Source organism: Podarcis bocagei (genome assembly GCF_964188305.1).
Source record: "Podarcis bocagei genome assembly, chromosome: 15".
NCBI classification, from domain to species: domain Eukaryota; kingdom Metazoa; phylum Chordata; class Lepidosauria; order Squamata; family Lacertidae; genus Podarcis; species Podarcis bocagei.
In genome coordinates, this window is record NC_138141.1 from 2,738,612 (window position 1) to 2,755,626 (window position 17,015).

Here is a 17,015-nt window from a genome sequence, read left to right on the forward strand (position 1 = left end):
CACCAGGACTCACCAGCTCCCTGCTCAGATGCTGTCAGTCATTTTACACTCTGCACATGCTCAGAAACACTGGGCCCATAACCTGTCAGTGTTTGTAAAAAGCAAAAAAAAGAAGGAAAGGGTTCTGACCTCCCTGTGTCTCCTCAGCCTGGTCCTTGTCGGCATAAAAGAGTCCACGAGAATATCCTTGCAGAGTTTTATTCTTAAACGTCTTTGTGCAAAACACGACTGAATAAGTATACACACCAGCACTAACCAACCCAAACACCAGCCACAGCCCAAACTAACATTTCTCACTTTATATATACAACCTGCTGCAGGCTGCTGAGTCATGCTGACCCAGCTTTATTCGCATTAAAGAAACAGCGGCCATTTTAGCCGTGACATTTTCAAGCAATGGAAAATGCAGAGCTTCTCCTCTAGCATAATCCATCAAGCACTTTTGTAATTGTTTGTGGCAAAAGGTTTGTGGTTGAAATCATTATTTTGTGGGCAGAATCTCTGATGTTGTTTTGTGTGACCAAGAGCAAGACAAACGCCACACCCACCCATCTGCTCAACCGTGCCTTGATGTCTGCACAAGTCCTCAACTGTGTCTAAAGTATCAATATTATATTAGTTAGCTTGAATATACCACAACCCCAACACTTTTAAGATATCCAGGCTCTTCTTATCTTCTCGTGCTTGGTAATATCTTAAAAGTTTTGCTGTTGTTGTGTAATCAAGCCAGCTAATTTAAGTACTTCAGACAAACCTGGTGGCTTGAGATCTACAAATCAGGCAGTCTTAGATATGTTTCCATGGTCCCCATTAGTGTATTCATATACATTTCCAAACACATATACACCAAACCTAATTCCATTTCTTTCTGAATCCTATTAGCAAACTAGTATGTGCATGAAACAATTTTGCCCACCAGCCCAAGTACTGGACTGCACATCTCATGGGATTTTGAAAAGATGGAGAGAGGAAGTGGCTAACAGAAGCACGGCTATTCTCATAGCAAAGAGAACACTGTCTCCTAATTGCGCATGATACCTAGTTAACAAACAAGCGGCTTTCACACAGGCTGTAGAGCATGAGTGTGCAATAATGTCAAAGCAGGTAAAATAATATTGGTAATCACTTTGGGTAACTATGTGGAGGAACCCTTTGTAGTGCACTAAGTAATAAAGTTTTAGGATCTTGGGAGCGTGATGTAGAGAAACGCCTATTTTGAAGTTCACGTTTCAAATATTATTTGCCAGTGTACACTACCTGACCACTTTCAGCCTACTCACAATCAGGATATGGATTCATTCTTTGTTACACAAGACAAGTGTATACATTTCCTTCCAAAAAGTATTGAAGGGTATGCTTTTGCATTATGGGTAAAAACTGTGCTTTAAACACAACTGCGAAGTGATTCTGCCTCAAGTCCTGTGGGATATAAACTTGAGGAAGAGAAGCAGGGAGAAGGAATACTCCCAGGGGGAACTTGTAGTGCTCTAGATGTGGCCAGAGGACGTCCGTCTTTCCATCAAGGAAATGTTGGAGGGTATGCCAGACTACAGCCCTCATCATCCATGGCCACTAGTCATGCTGGCTGGGGCTGAATCCAGCAACTTATGGAGGGCCCCACCCCTGCTCCAGACCCAGGCAAGATCAGATTTTGTGGAAGGAAGCAAAGCTTCCTGATATTTCAGAAGTTGAAGGCTCCTCCCTCTATTACTGCCATCTGGCAGCTGCCATCCCATCAGGCTATCATAGAGGAAGCAAAGCCAGGACACTCCATCAGCTCAGCATATTTTAGCTCCTCCCCCCACCCTTGAATTGTTTCCATTCCATCCCATTCCCTTGTGTTGGAGGGTATGCCAGATTCTAAACCTGGGGGCAAAGACTGCCTGATTATTGAACTTAATAAATGGCTCCGGGAGCCACTTCATAGGGTTTGGTGTGATGTGAGTGAGTTGTGAATCGATATGAACTGACCTAAACCCTGTGATCATCACCTGAGGCCCTTCTTTGTGTGCCTTCTCTACAAGAGGCCCAGAGGGTGGTAACACGGGGAAAGCCTTTTCTGCAACGGCTTCGGCTTCACGTTTGTGGAATGCTCTCCCCAGGCAAGTTTCTCTTCAGCCAGGCTTTGGGCTGATTAACATTCCATGGCCTTTTAAATGTGTCTATGGGAGTGGGGTTATTGCTTTGTTTTGCTTTTGTTTCACTATGTATTTTGTGTTTTTTATTTTGTATTTTTATGTTGTGAACTGCCCTTTGATCTTCAGGTGAAGGGTGGCATGCAAATTTAGTGAATAAATTAATAGTGACAACTCTCAGGCTCATGTATTCCCACCAACTTTTCCTTCCTTCCTCCTCTTTCTCAGTGAAACATAATTTCCTGCATTCACATGCAAAGTGCAATAAATCAGACATTAGTTAAGAAATCACTGGGGTGGGGTAGAAGAGAGACTGTAGAAGCCCAAGCCTCACCACTGCTTTTTTACAGCAAACTTTAAATGAATTGGCATTAAACACGAATGAGAATGTCAAGACCATTTGCTTACCTAATCCCACATTATCAACTGTGATTGGCAGCTGGTCAGCCAGGCTTCATGCAAACTCCTTTCCAGCTTCTGTAATCCAAGATTCCTTTCAACATACTGTAGATACTAGGGATCAAAACACTTCTGCTCCAGGTGATGGCTCTTGTAGAGGTGCCTGGCATTCAGAACAGACAGCTCTGTGTGTCACTCAAGCTGAAACAAGTTTAACATGTTGCTTCAACACATAACCCCTGACTGAACCTTAAATAAGATGGCAGCTCAGTGTGGGTGGCTAGCTGCACCCGCAAGTGAAACCAGTTAGTGTGACTAAAAGGGTCTTGCTTCAGCAGCCATAGATTTCTGCAGCAAGGCGGCTTATTGGCGATTATGCAGTGCTCAGAGTGGTAATGTGACCACAGGCTGGAGACGGGCTGGCAGGATGGTCTCTTCCTGCACTGGAGCTTCTGGGGCAGTGGAGACCAGTGTGTCCGGCTCTGCAGCCGATTCCCTCTCCCCCTCCAGTTCTTCATGGCCTCACCCCTGAGATGTGAAGACAGAACCTGGAGACCTTGTGCAGGCAATGCATATGCTCAACCGCTAAGCTATGTTCCTTCTATGTGTTTAGAAATCTGCAATACAAGACATCTTATCCTGAAATAAGAAACAATATTATGGCTGGCATGCTAGACTGAAAGCCTCTTTGCAGAGCTAAGCTGGGATGGTGCAAGTAAGGGTTGAATGGATCTGGACAAATTCTGGCACATAGTTCATATCCACACCATACATTTAAAGTGCACAGGTTTCGCCAAAGAATACAGTGGTACCTCGGGTTAAGAACTTAATCTGTTCCGGAGGTCCGTTCTTAACCTGAAACTGTTCTTAACCTGAAGCACCACTTTAACTAATGGGCCTCCCGCTGCTGCCACGCTGCTGGAGCCCGATTTCTGTTCTCATTCTGAAGCAAAGTTCTTAACTCGAGGTAATATTTCTGGGTTAGCAGAGTCTGTAACCTGAAGCGTCTGTAACCTGAAGCGTATGTAACCCGAGGTACCACTGTAATGGGAACTGTAGTTTGTTCAGAGTGCTGGAAATTGTAGCTCTGCAAGGGCTAAATACAGTTCCCAGGATTCTTTGTGGGAAGCCACATGCTTTAAATGAATGGGGTAGATGTGACTCATAGGTGAAGGGGTCACATGGTTACTTCACCATATACCTAGCCCATAACATAGGAAGGTGTCTTACACTGAGGCATGCCAACAGTCCAGAGAGCCAGTGTGGTGTAGTGGTTAAGAGCGATAGACTCGTAATCTGGGGAACTGGGTTCGCTTCCCTGCTCCTCCACCTGCAGCTGCTGGGTGACCTTGGGCCAGTCACACTTCTCTGGAGTCTCTCAGCCTCACTCACCTCACAGAGTGTTTGTTGGGGGGGGGGAGGAGATTGTTAGCCGCTTTGAGACTCCTTCGGGTAGTGATAAAGTGGGATATCAAATCCAAACTCTTCTTCTCCTCCTCTTCCTCCATTTTGCTCAGTATTGCCTACACTGACTGACAGCAGCTCTGCAGAGTTTCATCCTAGCAGGGGATGCTGGGGGTTGAACTGGGGACCTTCCACATGCAAAGCAGATGAGCTGCAGCCCTTTCTCTCATCAGATTCAGCCCACCTGCACCAGCCTGCTACAAAATGTTACATACAACAAGCACCAACTATGGAATGAATGTTTGTTTATTTTTATTTTTATTTTCTGTTGATTACTTATGTTACACAGTTTTTAAAACCAATAAAGCATATAAAAAAACAGGGGGGAAACCCTGCTTTTGGCACATTTGTGGTGGCAGTAAGATGTGGCTGAATTAAGATGTTAGTTTAACCAATCTGCTCTTGCCATAGATTCCCTGGCCCAGTCATGACCACGCTTTTCATCTTATTTTTTGATGCAAGCAGGTGTTCTGGTGGAAGAATAATCTTGTTGGGCCAACAGGATAGTATTCTTTCCTTTCCAAACACCAATGAAAAGCTCCATTTTCGCCACCCTACCTGCCCTTTGGCCATCACTCCCCGGATGCAACTCCTTTCCCAAATTAAATGCTACAAACATTCCGGAGAGAGCTGAAGCATTCCTAGCTAAGTGCCTGGCCTGTTGCACAATGCAGTGCTCAGGCAGTTCGGTTTTTCCTTCATCTCTGCCTGTTTAGATTCCTGCTTGCAGAATGACTAACTTTAAGGACTAAAAAAAAGTGTTTTGATTACCCTGCCTTTTTTGGCCAACTGGGAGCATTAGTCACAGCATTTCTGTGCAGAGAAGCCAGGCTTTAGCACAGCATCACTCCTGTTCTCTCACTCTCATACTTTCTCCCCTCCTCCACTTTTATGACATTTTAAGGATCTCAAAGACAATGAAAATTGGGGAGTGAGAGCATGTGAGGGCTGATAGCACTACATCCAAAGCATTGCACCACACTTACCCCACCACAGTCAGTGTAGGGCCTTCTGGGTGTGGGGAATTAAATGTGCACTCCCACCACCCTGGGCCTGGTGTCCTTCTCTTACTCATCCAGCAGATCGGCAAAACCTCCTTTGCGCTGCCATCCAGCTGCTCACAAGGGAGAGAGGGCTGTCGGGGGCAATTTGCTCCATTTCAGCTAGCACTGGCCTGTGGTTTCCTGTATGCCCTGTTCCCCCACTCCTGCCTCTGCTACTCACCTCAGCCTCAGCCACACAAGATTCAGAGTCATCTTGTTGAGGCCACCAAGTTCTATGCATCCCAATCCCAAGACTATCATGGTACTGGAAGTGGACAGTTTTCAGGCGCAAGAGGAAAGGCATGAGGTGCTTCTGGGATGGGGGTGGGGGGAGAGAACCTTTGCTCCAATTGAGCACTAAAGAGCAGGTTTTGCGGAGAAAACTTGGTGCAGAAAAAATGAAACGCTAAAACACAGAACTTTAAAGCATGGACCTGTGCCTGGAAAGAGTGGGGCAAAAGGTACTTGTGGATAAGCCCAACAAGAGACACAGGACAGCATATCAAAGGGAGGGGTAGTCGCTGCCTTGCATGCAGAAGGTCCCAGGTTAAATCCATGGCATCTCCGAGTACTTATTTATTTATTGCATTTATATTCCATCTTTTCCCCAAGGGGCTCAAAGTGGCATATTTGGTTCTCCCTCTCCTCATTTAATTCCCATAATCCTCTGAGAGGCAGTGACTGGCCCACGGCCACCTGGCAAACTTCATGGCTGAGTCAGAATTTGAACCTTCATCTCCCAGGTCTCATACCTTCCACTATACAACACTGGCTTTCTGGCAGGGCTGGGAGAGACACCAGTCTGAAATTCTAGAGAGCTGCTGCCAGCTCAGCTGGTGCAGATAATAAATGGACCAGTAGTGTCTGACTCAGTACACAGCAGCTTCTTATGATTCCTAATATGAGTTTACAAAATTATGAACAGTGTGAAAAAAGATGTTTGTCCATGTCTTGTACTTTTAATGTCCTGTCTATTCAGGGTCACCCAAACGTTTGTAGTAATTCAGGACTTACAAAATAAAGTACTTTTTCACCTGCAAAACACAACGTATGATGTGCACTCGGACTGCATTTTTTATGTTTCATTTCATAAGGTGCTCTAGGAGCTAGGATAATGAATGTTTGAACAAATACAATTAAAACTGTCATGACCCAGGAGTCCATCAGTGACACAGAAGGCACCAACAATGGAGGCCCCAGAGCTAGCTCCACCAAAAAATATATCTTTCAATATATCTTAATATTCCTTAACATCACTGACCTTGCTTTCAGATCCTGCAGAATAGTGGCAGTTGGTGGCCCTTCTGTTTCTTCACAATATCCGAACCGTGCAGACATTAATGCCTAAAAAGCACTAGTGCAACCCAAAAAGAATGCTCTTGTTCAGGGCAACAACCACTCTAGAAAAGTGGCCTCAAAATCATGCTGAAGACTCACAAGGAAGGGGGATTCCAGATAAGGAAAATTACACCCTTTGACCCTCTTACCCCCTCTCCCATAAATTCTATAGTGATGAGGGGTTTCTTGCATGGAGCCTGAGCATTTTTATAGCTAGATGGCCTGGGTTGTGGGGCAGAAGTGGGAAGACATTGTTTTCTTTCTCCTGAAACATCCTCCTTGAGATCATGAGAGGCCCCTTCTGAACCCTAATTTCCCTACTCCAGGATACTTTGTTATAACCTGTTAGGGGCTTGAGCCAGTGGCATAGCGTGGGTTACCAGGGCCCAGGGCCGGGGGGGGGGGGAGGATGGAAACAGACAGAATATGCATGCACATTCAACTGCCTAACGATGTACATGTCACCCTTGAGATTGCAGCCACAGAGATAAAAAAAGAATTGTTCCGTTGTCTGGAGAGGTCACTTCTGGTTCACACAAAGAAGCCATTTTCAATGGAGCCTAGTGGCGGAAGCGTACAGCTGTAGTGAGGCAGCACCGGGTATGGAAATTTTGTGCCCCTAACAATTTTGCACCTGGAACAACCATCACTCTCCCCCCCCCCATGCCACTGGCTTGAGCAAACCAGTTTCCTTTCTTTGTCTGGCTTTAGGTTGGGTTTTCCTTTCTTTCCCCCCTTTCTCTCAACTGATACCCTAAGATTTTCTGTCTCAACTAATCTTAGCCATAGGCTTAATCAATAGCAGAGAGATGGGTAATTTTTTTTCAGGCCAGAGGCCATGTTCCTGAGTAACCTTACAAGGGTTGCATGCCAGCAGAAGAAGAGGCAGAAGTGGGTGGAGGATCAAATGTAGATTTTACCATTGTGCAGTAGACCAGTTTCTCACACGGATGGACAAACACACACACCTCTGTCTTCTACCCAAGCGATACATTCCCGCCAAACAAAAACCCCTGGGAGAGGGCATAGCACAGGCAGTGAAAGGGGTGGCCTAGGGAAAGTTTGAAGGACCAGACAGTGAGGTTTGGCGCTGGTGACATTTGGGCCCCAGCCTCAGGTTCCTCCACACTGATCAACAGGTTTGTAAGTCATGAGACCTCACTATAGTTCACAAAAGCTTGTTTTACAATGAATCTATTAATCAGTAATATGTCTCCACAAGACTCTTTGTTCTTTCTCCTATCCAAGCATCACTCTTATGCAAAATACAGGTAGTTACATCTCTAACATGAGCCAATTCCCAGTCCATGTTTGGCTTTAAATCAAGGCAAACAGCCCTGTGGCTTTTGAGTTCCTCTGCTTAGTTGCTTTTCATTCATCCCAGCACTTTACTTTGGGGCAGTTTGGTGTATTTTTTAAAAAAGTTCTTTATCATATTTACATTATTTATTTCTTGGAGGGCACAAGTTGTTCCCTTGCAGAATACTTAGGTATGCCCTGGCATACAGTTTGGACATTATTGATGGAGACTGATTTGAAAGCAGCTGCTCGATGGGAAATGACTTAAGGCAGTAATGATGAATGATGTGTAATCTATGCTAGAGCCTGAAAGCCAGGTCCCAGTTTTGCCAGGGATTGTGAAAATACACCTTGCAAAATCCAGACCCTGTCTCACCTCTCAAGAGATGACACAGAATGCAAATGAGAGTCAGCGTGTCATAATGGTTTGTGTGCCAGACTGAGGCTGCAGAGTTCCAGGTTCATGCCTGAGCAGGAATTTCACTGCTTCATCTTGGCCTAACCTACCTAGAGGTTGTTGTGAGGATACAATGGGTAAGGTGGGTGAGGAAGGGCTCCTTCAGACTGGTGTTTTATTGCGGGTGTATTCTGCAACATGTTCTTGACTCAATAATAGTGTATTCGTCATGGATTTATTCTGTTTTAATTTGTTCCACAATGCTTCTCCACACTACTGCTGTCCTACGCACGCACAATTGTCACTTTTACGGTTTTTCCACATTCACATTCACCGAAGCACAAACAACACATTTAACATCAGCTTCCCTTCCCCCACTTCCATGGTTCATTTTAATCCTGGTCCTGAATGGAGTAACTGTGCCACTGAAGGACCAGGTTAATTCTGTGTCCAGGACAGCTGTCTACCAGCTCCATCTGGATGCCAGCTGAGGCCCTACCTGCCTGAGCATTGTCTTGCCAGAGTGGTACATTCCCTGGTTATCTCCTGCTTGGACTATGGCAACACGCTCTATGTGGAGCTACCTTTGAAGGTGGCTAAGAAACTACGACTAATCCAGAATGCAGCAGCTAGCAGGGCCATATAACACCAGGCCTAAAGGCTCCACACTGACTCCCAGTATGTTCCCAAGCACAATTCAACGTGTTGGTACTGACCTTTATAACGCTAAATGACCTCAGCCCTGCATACATGAAGGAGCATCTCCACCACCATCAGACAATGAGGTCCACCACCCTCTGGTGGTTCCCTGACTGTGAGAAGTGAAGCTACAGGCGACCAGGCAGAGGGCCTTCTCGGTAGTGGCACGCTCCCTGTGGAACAGCCTTCCATCAGATGTTACAGGGATAAAGAACTATACAATTTTTAGAAGACATCTAAAGGCAGCCCAGTACTGTATTGGAAAGTTTTTAAATGTTTTTATACCGTATGTGTTGGAAGCCACCCAGAGTGGCTGGGGCAACCCCAGCAGAAGGGCGGGGTATATTATTATTACTGTATTATTATTAGGACACCATTGGGCAGACACATACAGTACAGTTCTCCTTGTATTGTTTACACAGTACATTTGTTCCTGTAGCTGATACTTTTTGCATTTGATTATACATAACACTCAGGCCCAGATGAGACAGTTTATCTGCATATTTTTCTCTTTAGTGACAGTGTGAATCATGAGACCTATATACAGTGGGAGGGGTGTTTCTCCCTCTGAAATGGAAGCATTTTCTTTTCTCTCGTGTTTGAATGTTTTATTGTCATACTTGCAGTGGGGTGGGCTAGACGACCCTTGGGGGGTCCCTTCCAACTCTACAATTCTATGATTCTATGGTTGCAGGATATATTTTTTTGGCGGTGGGGGGTTAATCCTGATATATATTTTGTTCTAGGAGGCTAAAATTGGTCAGAATCGAGTATACACTTCCAGAGTGAATGCTAAATACATTACTTCTGGTAAATGAGCCCCAACAGCTGCTAGAGGGCTGTGAAAATTTGTGTCCTGGGCTTTTTAGACTCATCTGCCAATGTACTGGGACGCGGGTGGTGCTGTGGGTTAAACCACAGAGCCTAGGACTTGCCGATCAGAAGGTCGGCGGTTTGAATCCCCGTGATGGGGTGAGCTCTCGTTGCTCGGTCCCTGCTCCTGCCAACCTAGCAGTTTGAAAGCACATCGAAGTGTGAGTAGATAAATAGGTACCGCTCCGGCGGGAAGGTAAACGGCGTTTCCTCTGCGCTGCTCTGGTTCACCAGAAGTGGCTTAGTCATGCTGGCCACATGACCCGGAAGCTGTACGCCGGCTCCCTCGGCCAATAAAGCGAGATGAGTGCCACAACCCCAGAGTTGGCCACGACTGGACCTAATGGTCGGGGTCCCTTTATCTTTACCTTTACCCATGTACTATCTAAAATGAAAGGGGCACATTGGTTGCCAGATGTGATTTTTTTTGGCAGCCCTCTCCCCCCCTCCATGTAAACAGTTCCTAAATGAACTGAACTGCAACCATTTGATGCATGAATGAGCCTGCAATCCTATGCAGACTTAGAATCATAGAATCATAGAGTTGGAAGAGACCACAAGGGCCATCGAGTCCAACCCCCTGCCAAGCAGGAAACACCATCAGAGCACTCCTGACATATGGTTGTCAAGCCTCTGCTTAAAGACCTCCAAAGTAGGAGACTCCACCACACTCCTTGGCAGCAAATTCCACTGTCAAACAGCTCTTACTGTCAGGAAGTTCTTCCTAATGTTTAGGTGGAATCTTCTTTCTTGTAGTTTGGATCCATTGCTCCGTGTCCGCTTCTCTGGAGCAGCAGAAAACAACCTTTCTCCCTCCTCTATGTGACATCCTTTTATATATTTGAACATGGCTATCATAACCCCCCTTAACCTCCTCTTCTCCAGGCTAAACATGCCCAGCTCCCTTAGCCGTTCCTCATAAGGCATCGTTTCCAGGCCTTTGACCATTTTGGTTGCCCTCCTCTGGACACGTTCCAGTTTTTCAGTGTCCTCCTTGAACTGTGGTGCCCAGAACTGGACACAGTACTCCAGGTGAGGTCTGACCAGAGCAGAATACAGTGGCACTATTACTTCCCTTGATCTACATGCAATACTCCTATTTATGCAGCCCAGCATTGCATTGGCTTTTTTAGCTGCCGCGTCACACTGTTGGCTCATGTCAAGTTTGTGGTCAACCAAGACTCCTAGATCCTTTTCACATGTACTGCTCTCAAGCCAGGTGTCACCCATCTTGTATTTGTGCCTCTCATTTTTTTTGCGCAAGTGCAATACTTTACATTTCTCCCTGTTAAAATTCATCTTGTTTGTTTTGGCCCAGTTTTCTAATCTGTCAAGGTCGTTTTGAAGTGTGATCCTGTCCTCTGGGGTGTTAGCCACCCCTCCCAGTTTGGTGTCATCTGAAAATTTGATCAGGATGCCCTTGAGTCCATCATCCAAGTCGTTGATAAAGATGTTGAATAAGACCGGGCCCAAGACAGAACCCTGTGGCACCCCACTTAACTGTGAGGAAGCTCCGCTGAAGAGACCTCCGGGTCTAGGGCAGTATATAAATTCAATGAACAACAGCAACAACATATTCAGAGTAAACATGTACAGGATTGCACCATAAAGGGATTTATACCCCACCCTCCAATCAAATTGCCTGGGTGGCTTACACAATTTCAAAATGTAATAAGTAGAATCAGCTTTTAAAAGAAAAAGATTCAAGAGGACACTAAAAGCAGCAAAATCCTTCAGAGCAGAATAAAAACATAAAACACAGCAACTAAGATTGAACATAGAATGGGTAACAACCATTGATAAATGTTTTTTAATCCACTTTTGGAACTTGCAAAAGGCTGTCGACAAATATTATACTTAAAATCTAGGATTATACATCTCTGAAGGTCTTGTGCATGCATTTTAAAAGTCTTGCTGCTGCTGCTGCTGCTAACATATACGCCTGATAAGCCAGCGAAGGAGCTTCTCCCTTGCCTGTGTATGAGCTGGTCTTTAATGGCATCCTTTGTAACCTAACTTACACCCTCCTCAGGGCTCCTGCAGTCTGCGCCCTGGCTTGGGATGGAAAGAATCTGGGAGCCTCCCAAAGATTTTGCAACACTCCAATCCAGCATCCACTGACAATTGCTGCTTGGCATCTCACTGGCATCGCAAGATAATAGGAGATAATTAAAGTTAATTACTAAGCTCATTGCAACCAATTTAAAAGGGCAGGGGGGGAACACTGGCTCTTTTTATTTTCTGTTACTTTTTCTTTTTTTAAAGGCTGAAGAGGTGCAAGAACTGTCAGAATCCAGTCCCTTAAGAATACAGGTTACATGGCCATTCATTCACACATGATCTCTTAAGTGAGAGGGGAATGTGAAAGGTTCCGCCTTGAAGATGAAAAGCTTCCAGTTCTGAAAAGAGAAACACATGAACCTTTCAGCCAAATAGCGCAGAAGATTCATAGATATGCAGCTTTGCTTGAAGCCATATTTATCTAAGACGTTTAAATTATTTCACAATTAATCTGGTGGCAGAGTACTAAATCTCCCTTTCAGTCAAGCTTCTCCCAACTCAGTAACGGGAAATTTGGCATGAGTGGCCCAAGGGAGGATGGGAGCAGGCCGCTAGACTGTCCTGTGCTCTTGAAACAATGGCAAACTGTTTCCACCTCTATAGGGTTTTTACAGTGGTACCTCAGGTTAATTTGTTCTGGAGGTCTGTTCTTAACCTGAAACTGTTCTTAACCTGAAGCACCACTTTAGCTAATGGGGCCTCCTGCTGCCGCCGCACTGCTGGAGCACGATTTCTGTTCTCATCCTGAAAAGCAAGGTTCTTAACCTGAAGCACTATTTCTGGGTTAGCGGAGTCTGTAACCTGAAGCGTATGTAAACTGAAGCGTATGTAACCTGAAGCATATGTAACCCGAGGTACCACTGTATATGTTTTTATTGTTGTTTATTTATTTATTAAATTTCTATACCATCCTTCATCTGAAGATTGCAGGGTAGTTTACAATATAAAAACACAAAACTACACAACATAAGAACAAACAAAAACAATAACGCCTCCTGTATACAACATAGTTTAAAAGGCCACAGAGTCCATAGCCCTCTGATTGTGTCTTTCAGGCATGCCTCATCACTTCTCAGGCGTGTCACTGTGGCACACCAGGGGAGGCACTGAAGCATATGGTCTGGTCATGCCCGATAGTGGCACTGTTCTGGACAGAAGTCATTGTCTGTATCACTTTCATCTTGGAAAAATACATAAAATTCTTGGATGCTCAGGCTACATATACTCAATATATTCCAGCACTGTGGGCCTTCATGGAGGAGCAACATAACTGGACTTTGTATGCCTTCTTGGCAGCCAAAAGTTTGGTATTACAACAATGGAAGGAGTGAGAGATTAAAAAATAGAACCTGATAAAACTGACAAGTAAAAAACACTAAGAAGTCTTGTAGAACAAAAAAATATTCCACCTGGTGTTGAAAAGTAAACAAAGTTGGTGCCCCTTAAGCCTACCTGGAGATAGCATCCCACAGACAAGGAGCCATAGAAGAGAAGGACGTATCTTGGTTCATTGTACACATTGGACCTTAAATGAGGATGTTTAATATCTGGATAGTTACAAGGGTATTGTGGTGGTGGTGGTGATCATCAGTGGGAAACAGCAAAAAACCCTGATCTGTTAAAAGCTTTGGGGACTGTAATCCTAAAGTGGTGAAAGAGGGAGATGAGAACAAAGGCTGTTCTAATCTACTGTCTTATCCTATATTAAGCCTGGCTCAAGCTGGCAGGATGGAATATTTGAAGTAAAGGCAGAGGAACACTCTTACATTACTCTGGGTTTTGTTTTGTTTTTATGCAGGGGAGAGAGAGGGATTTAGACTCACCCAGGATTGTGTATCCACTTCCCCCCAGTTTGGGCTTTGCATTGTTGGACCTGGGAGGGGGGGTGCCTTTGATCCTTGGGATCCAAGCTGCCTCCTACCAAAGGCTGAACCATGACTTTGGAGGAGCCAGCAGAGTTGGAGTGGATCTCCCTCTCCAACATCCTAGCTCTGTTTCTGATGCCAAAGAGGTAGAGCCAATCTGTCTCCCGGTCTCTGGGATGCCCTTCCAGGGATCATAAGTTTGCACCCTTAATTTGTTAAATCATGTTTATATTTTTTTGAAATTAATGCCAAGTGGCCATGTGCTTGTCAGTCATCCTTGTTGCTTTACACTCACTGGCCAGAACACTGGAAGCTGCATACAGGTTCACTTAATACTTAGCAACTGGTTATCAGTGCCTGCATTAAAAAAATGTTTCCCTAAGAAAAAAAAGAGTGAGAGGCTTTATTTTTTATTTTTTTAAATGTGACTATTCATAGAAAGGGCAAATAATATCTCCCACTGCTGAGGCCTTGAGTCTCTAACACATCCACTATAACAAAGGAAGGCTGTTTACTGAACGACAAACTGAACTCTACAAAATTGCAGTGCATCTCCTTGAAACAATAATTCACAGCCTTTGTCATGCACAATCCTAAATGAAGGAAAAACACCGTTCAAACTTCTTGCAAAGTACTGTAATATTGCCAATAGCCAAAAGGCCAATTAGTCAACTGGAGTCGACTGTTGTCACCAAGGAAAAGCGACACACTTTGCTGAGTTCCTTCTCCAAGGAATTAGAACTTTTCCCAGGAGACTCCTAAACTCTGATACAGAGTAGTGGACATCTCCTTAGGAAATCCTCCTACTATGGTAACCATCCCTCTAGGAAGGCTGATCATGGTGGTTCTGCATCCGGGGTGCATCTGATTTATGCCAACTCTCTATGCCTCAGGTAAAGAGCAAAGAACAGGGGTGAGCAAAACAAAGTTGTTCTTCCTTTTGATTATTCTTTGAAATATTTCAAAGCCTTCACTATACAGTATACTACCACTTTAATCTTGTTTTCTTCACACATATACAGCTGTTCTTCAAGTGTCAAACTAGTGCCCTACTGCATAGCTGTCAATCTTTCCCTTTTTTAAAGGGAAATTCCCTTATTCCAAATAGGATTCCTCGCAAGAAAAGGGAAAAGTTGACAGCTGTGACATATTCAGTTAGGTAAGCTGGTTGCACAAAATGTGGCAAGATGTTATGAGGACTCGTCCAATGGTGGATAGGCCAACCTGATTTCATTATTAACTAGCATTTATTTCTCTTGCAAAGGTTACAAATGGTTTTAGGTTTCCATTTCTACATTCATTGCTGCATTGAAAGCTTCAGATTTGTTTCTCATTGTTGAGATTATTATAATTTGTCCATTTCTATTCCAGAGAATATATTTGTGAGGCAGACGGAATCACAATTAAAAACAAAACAATATGACTAATAAAATCTATCAGAATACATTAAAGAAAAAGAAAAATGGGTATCCGAAGGTTATAAAAACAAGAAATCATTTTATAAATGCTTGTTGAAATAACCAAGTTTTAAGTTGACACCTGAAGCTCATTACAGATGCCAACTTGATTTCTCTAGCTAAAGAGTTCCATAATCCCGATGGCCCCACACTTAAAGCATAATTTTGTGTTAAGGTTCAATTGACACTGCCAAGCACCATCAGATGGGCTTCAGTGGCAGATTGCAAAGGCCAGGAGGGGTATAAGGAATCGGGCAACATTTTAAGCGCACTGATGAACAATGGTCACACGTCAAGCATGCTAATTTATTTTATTATTTATGTATCCAAATTATATCCCACCCTTCCTCCCAAGGGAGCCTAGGGTTGCAAACACATCTGTAACAAAAACACAATTAAAAATGAAGACATAAGCAAATAATTTAAAAATTGTTAAAACATCAAAAAACAATAAAACAGAATCAAACATGTAACTAGTCATGTGTCTGAATAGTCCTGTTGAAACAGAAATGCTTTCAAAAGGCACTTAACAGAATACAATGACGGCACTAGCCTATTGTCAGCAGGCAGGGAGTTAGTGCAGCCACACTGCAAGCATGACTCCTGACAAACAGAATGGACACTGTGCGGCACTCCTAGGAGTGCAGGTTCTCCAGCTCAAAGGGATCAAGTTGACACATATATCCCTTAAGTAAAGTGGTGAAGTGATATGGCATTAAAGTATCAGTTGCATGGTTTAAGATACATGGGGGGCAAGGTCCCACCAGTTTTGCCTGTGAAAATATGTATGTGTGTGTAATACATAATAATATATTACACCATGTCTTTGAGAAATGTAATCAATGAGGCTGGCAATTTATCCTTAAGACATGGGTCACAAGGCTTTCTCTTTAGTAAACCCAGAAAAATAAACGCCCAGACTTAAAAGAAGACAGAAATGTAGCAGAGTGTCTTGCCAGAGCTTTTAGATATGATAGCCTGTGTTTAACTGTGTACATTAACTGTCATTAACGAGTAAAACCTATTACTGATAGAACTTCTTATTCCCAGAAATTACACAAAATGGAAGAATTCATTGAGTAAAGAAATAAAAAAACTGCTACTGCCACATCTCTTCTCATATAAGTAAAAAAATCATCTTTACCTGCCTTTCTCCTGGGAATAGTCTGCTTTTCAAATCTAGAGCAATTTTCCCTGAATGTCAGAATTCAGAAAAATTGTTCTTAACATCTAGGGGGAGGGAACATGGCTGGCACTTTGCATTCCTTCATAGCTTAGAAAAGCCAACTGTGATACTGAAATTTAATAACACAAAAAACAAAATCGCTAGACATCTTACTCCCAAACAAACTCAAAAGGAGTTTAAAATATTTTGAGATCATTTAATTGCTTCCCACCTTCTTTAATAGTATTTTGGGACGGGGTGGGGGGAATGATTCTTACTTGAATGCACTGTGCATATTATAGGCTGGCAAGCTGAAGTTGGGAACTAGTGCTAAAAATTAGGAAGAAAGCAAAGTTACTAGAGAGTAAGTCTAAATTAACTAATTGAGACTTATTGCCAAGTAAACATGGTACACTTTACAGATCTCCTCCTCTAGGTAGAGGTACAGTTGTGATCCTTAAAACACTTAGTCATTCCAATAAAGTCCATGGGAATTTTCCAGAATAAGTTACTCTGAGACTCTGAGATACTGCCTGGGACATGTCCAGTGAACCGCTTTGATCTGTGCAACTGGCAATGAGATAGTGCCATTTGTTCTGTACTTATAAGAAATCACACTTTTGCTGTGCTAGCACCCATACTTTGGAACTCCATGTCTATTGACATAAGGCAGGTATCTCCACTTTATTGTTTTCAAAGGCTGCTAGAAACAATTTTTTTGTTCAGATATGTATAAGTTTAATCTGTTTTTAGCTTAACTTATTATTTTAATTTTGTTTTAGTTTTTTTGTAAGTGACATGGAGATTCGATTTACAATCA

At 43.5% G+C, this 17,015-nt stretch overlaps 1 long non-coding RNA gene across 1 annotated transcript; it reads left to right on the forward strand.

Moving 5' to 3' along the window:
• The first annotated feature begins 392 nt into the window (after positions 1 to 392).
• Positions 393 to 12,158, forward strand: LOC308574004. The gene is made up of 2 exons (XR_014002294.1): positions 393 to 8,217; positions 11,913 to 12,158. It is a non-coding gene; the product is annotated as an uncharacterized lncRNA (long non-coding RNA).
• The last annotated feature ends 4,857 nt before the right edge of the window (positions 12,159 to 17,015 follow it).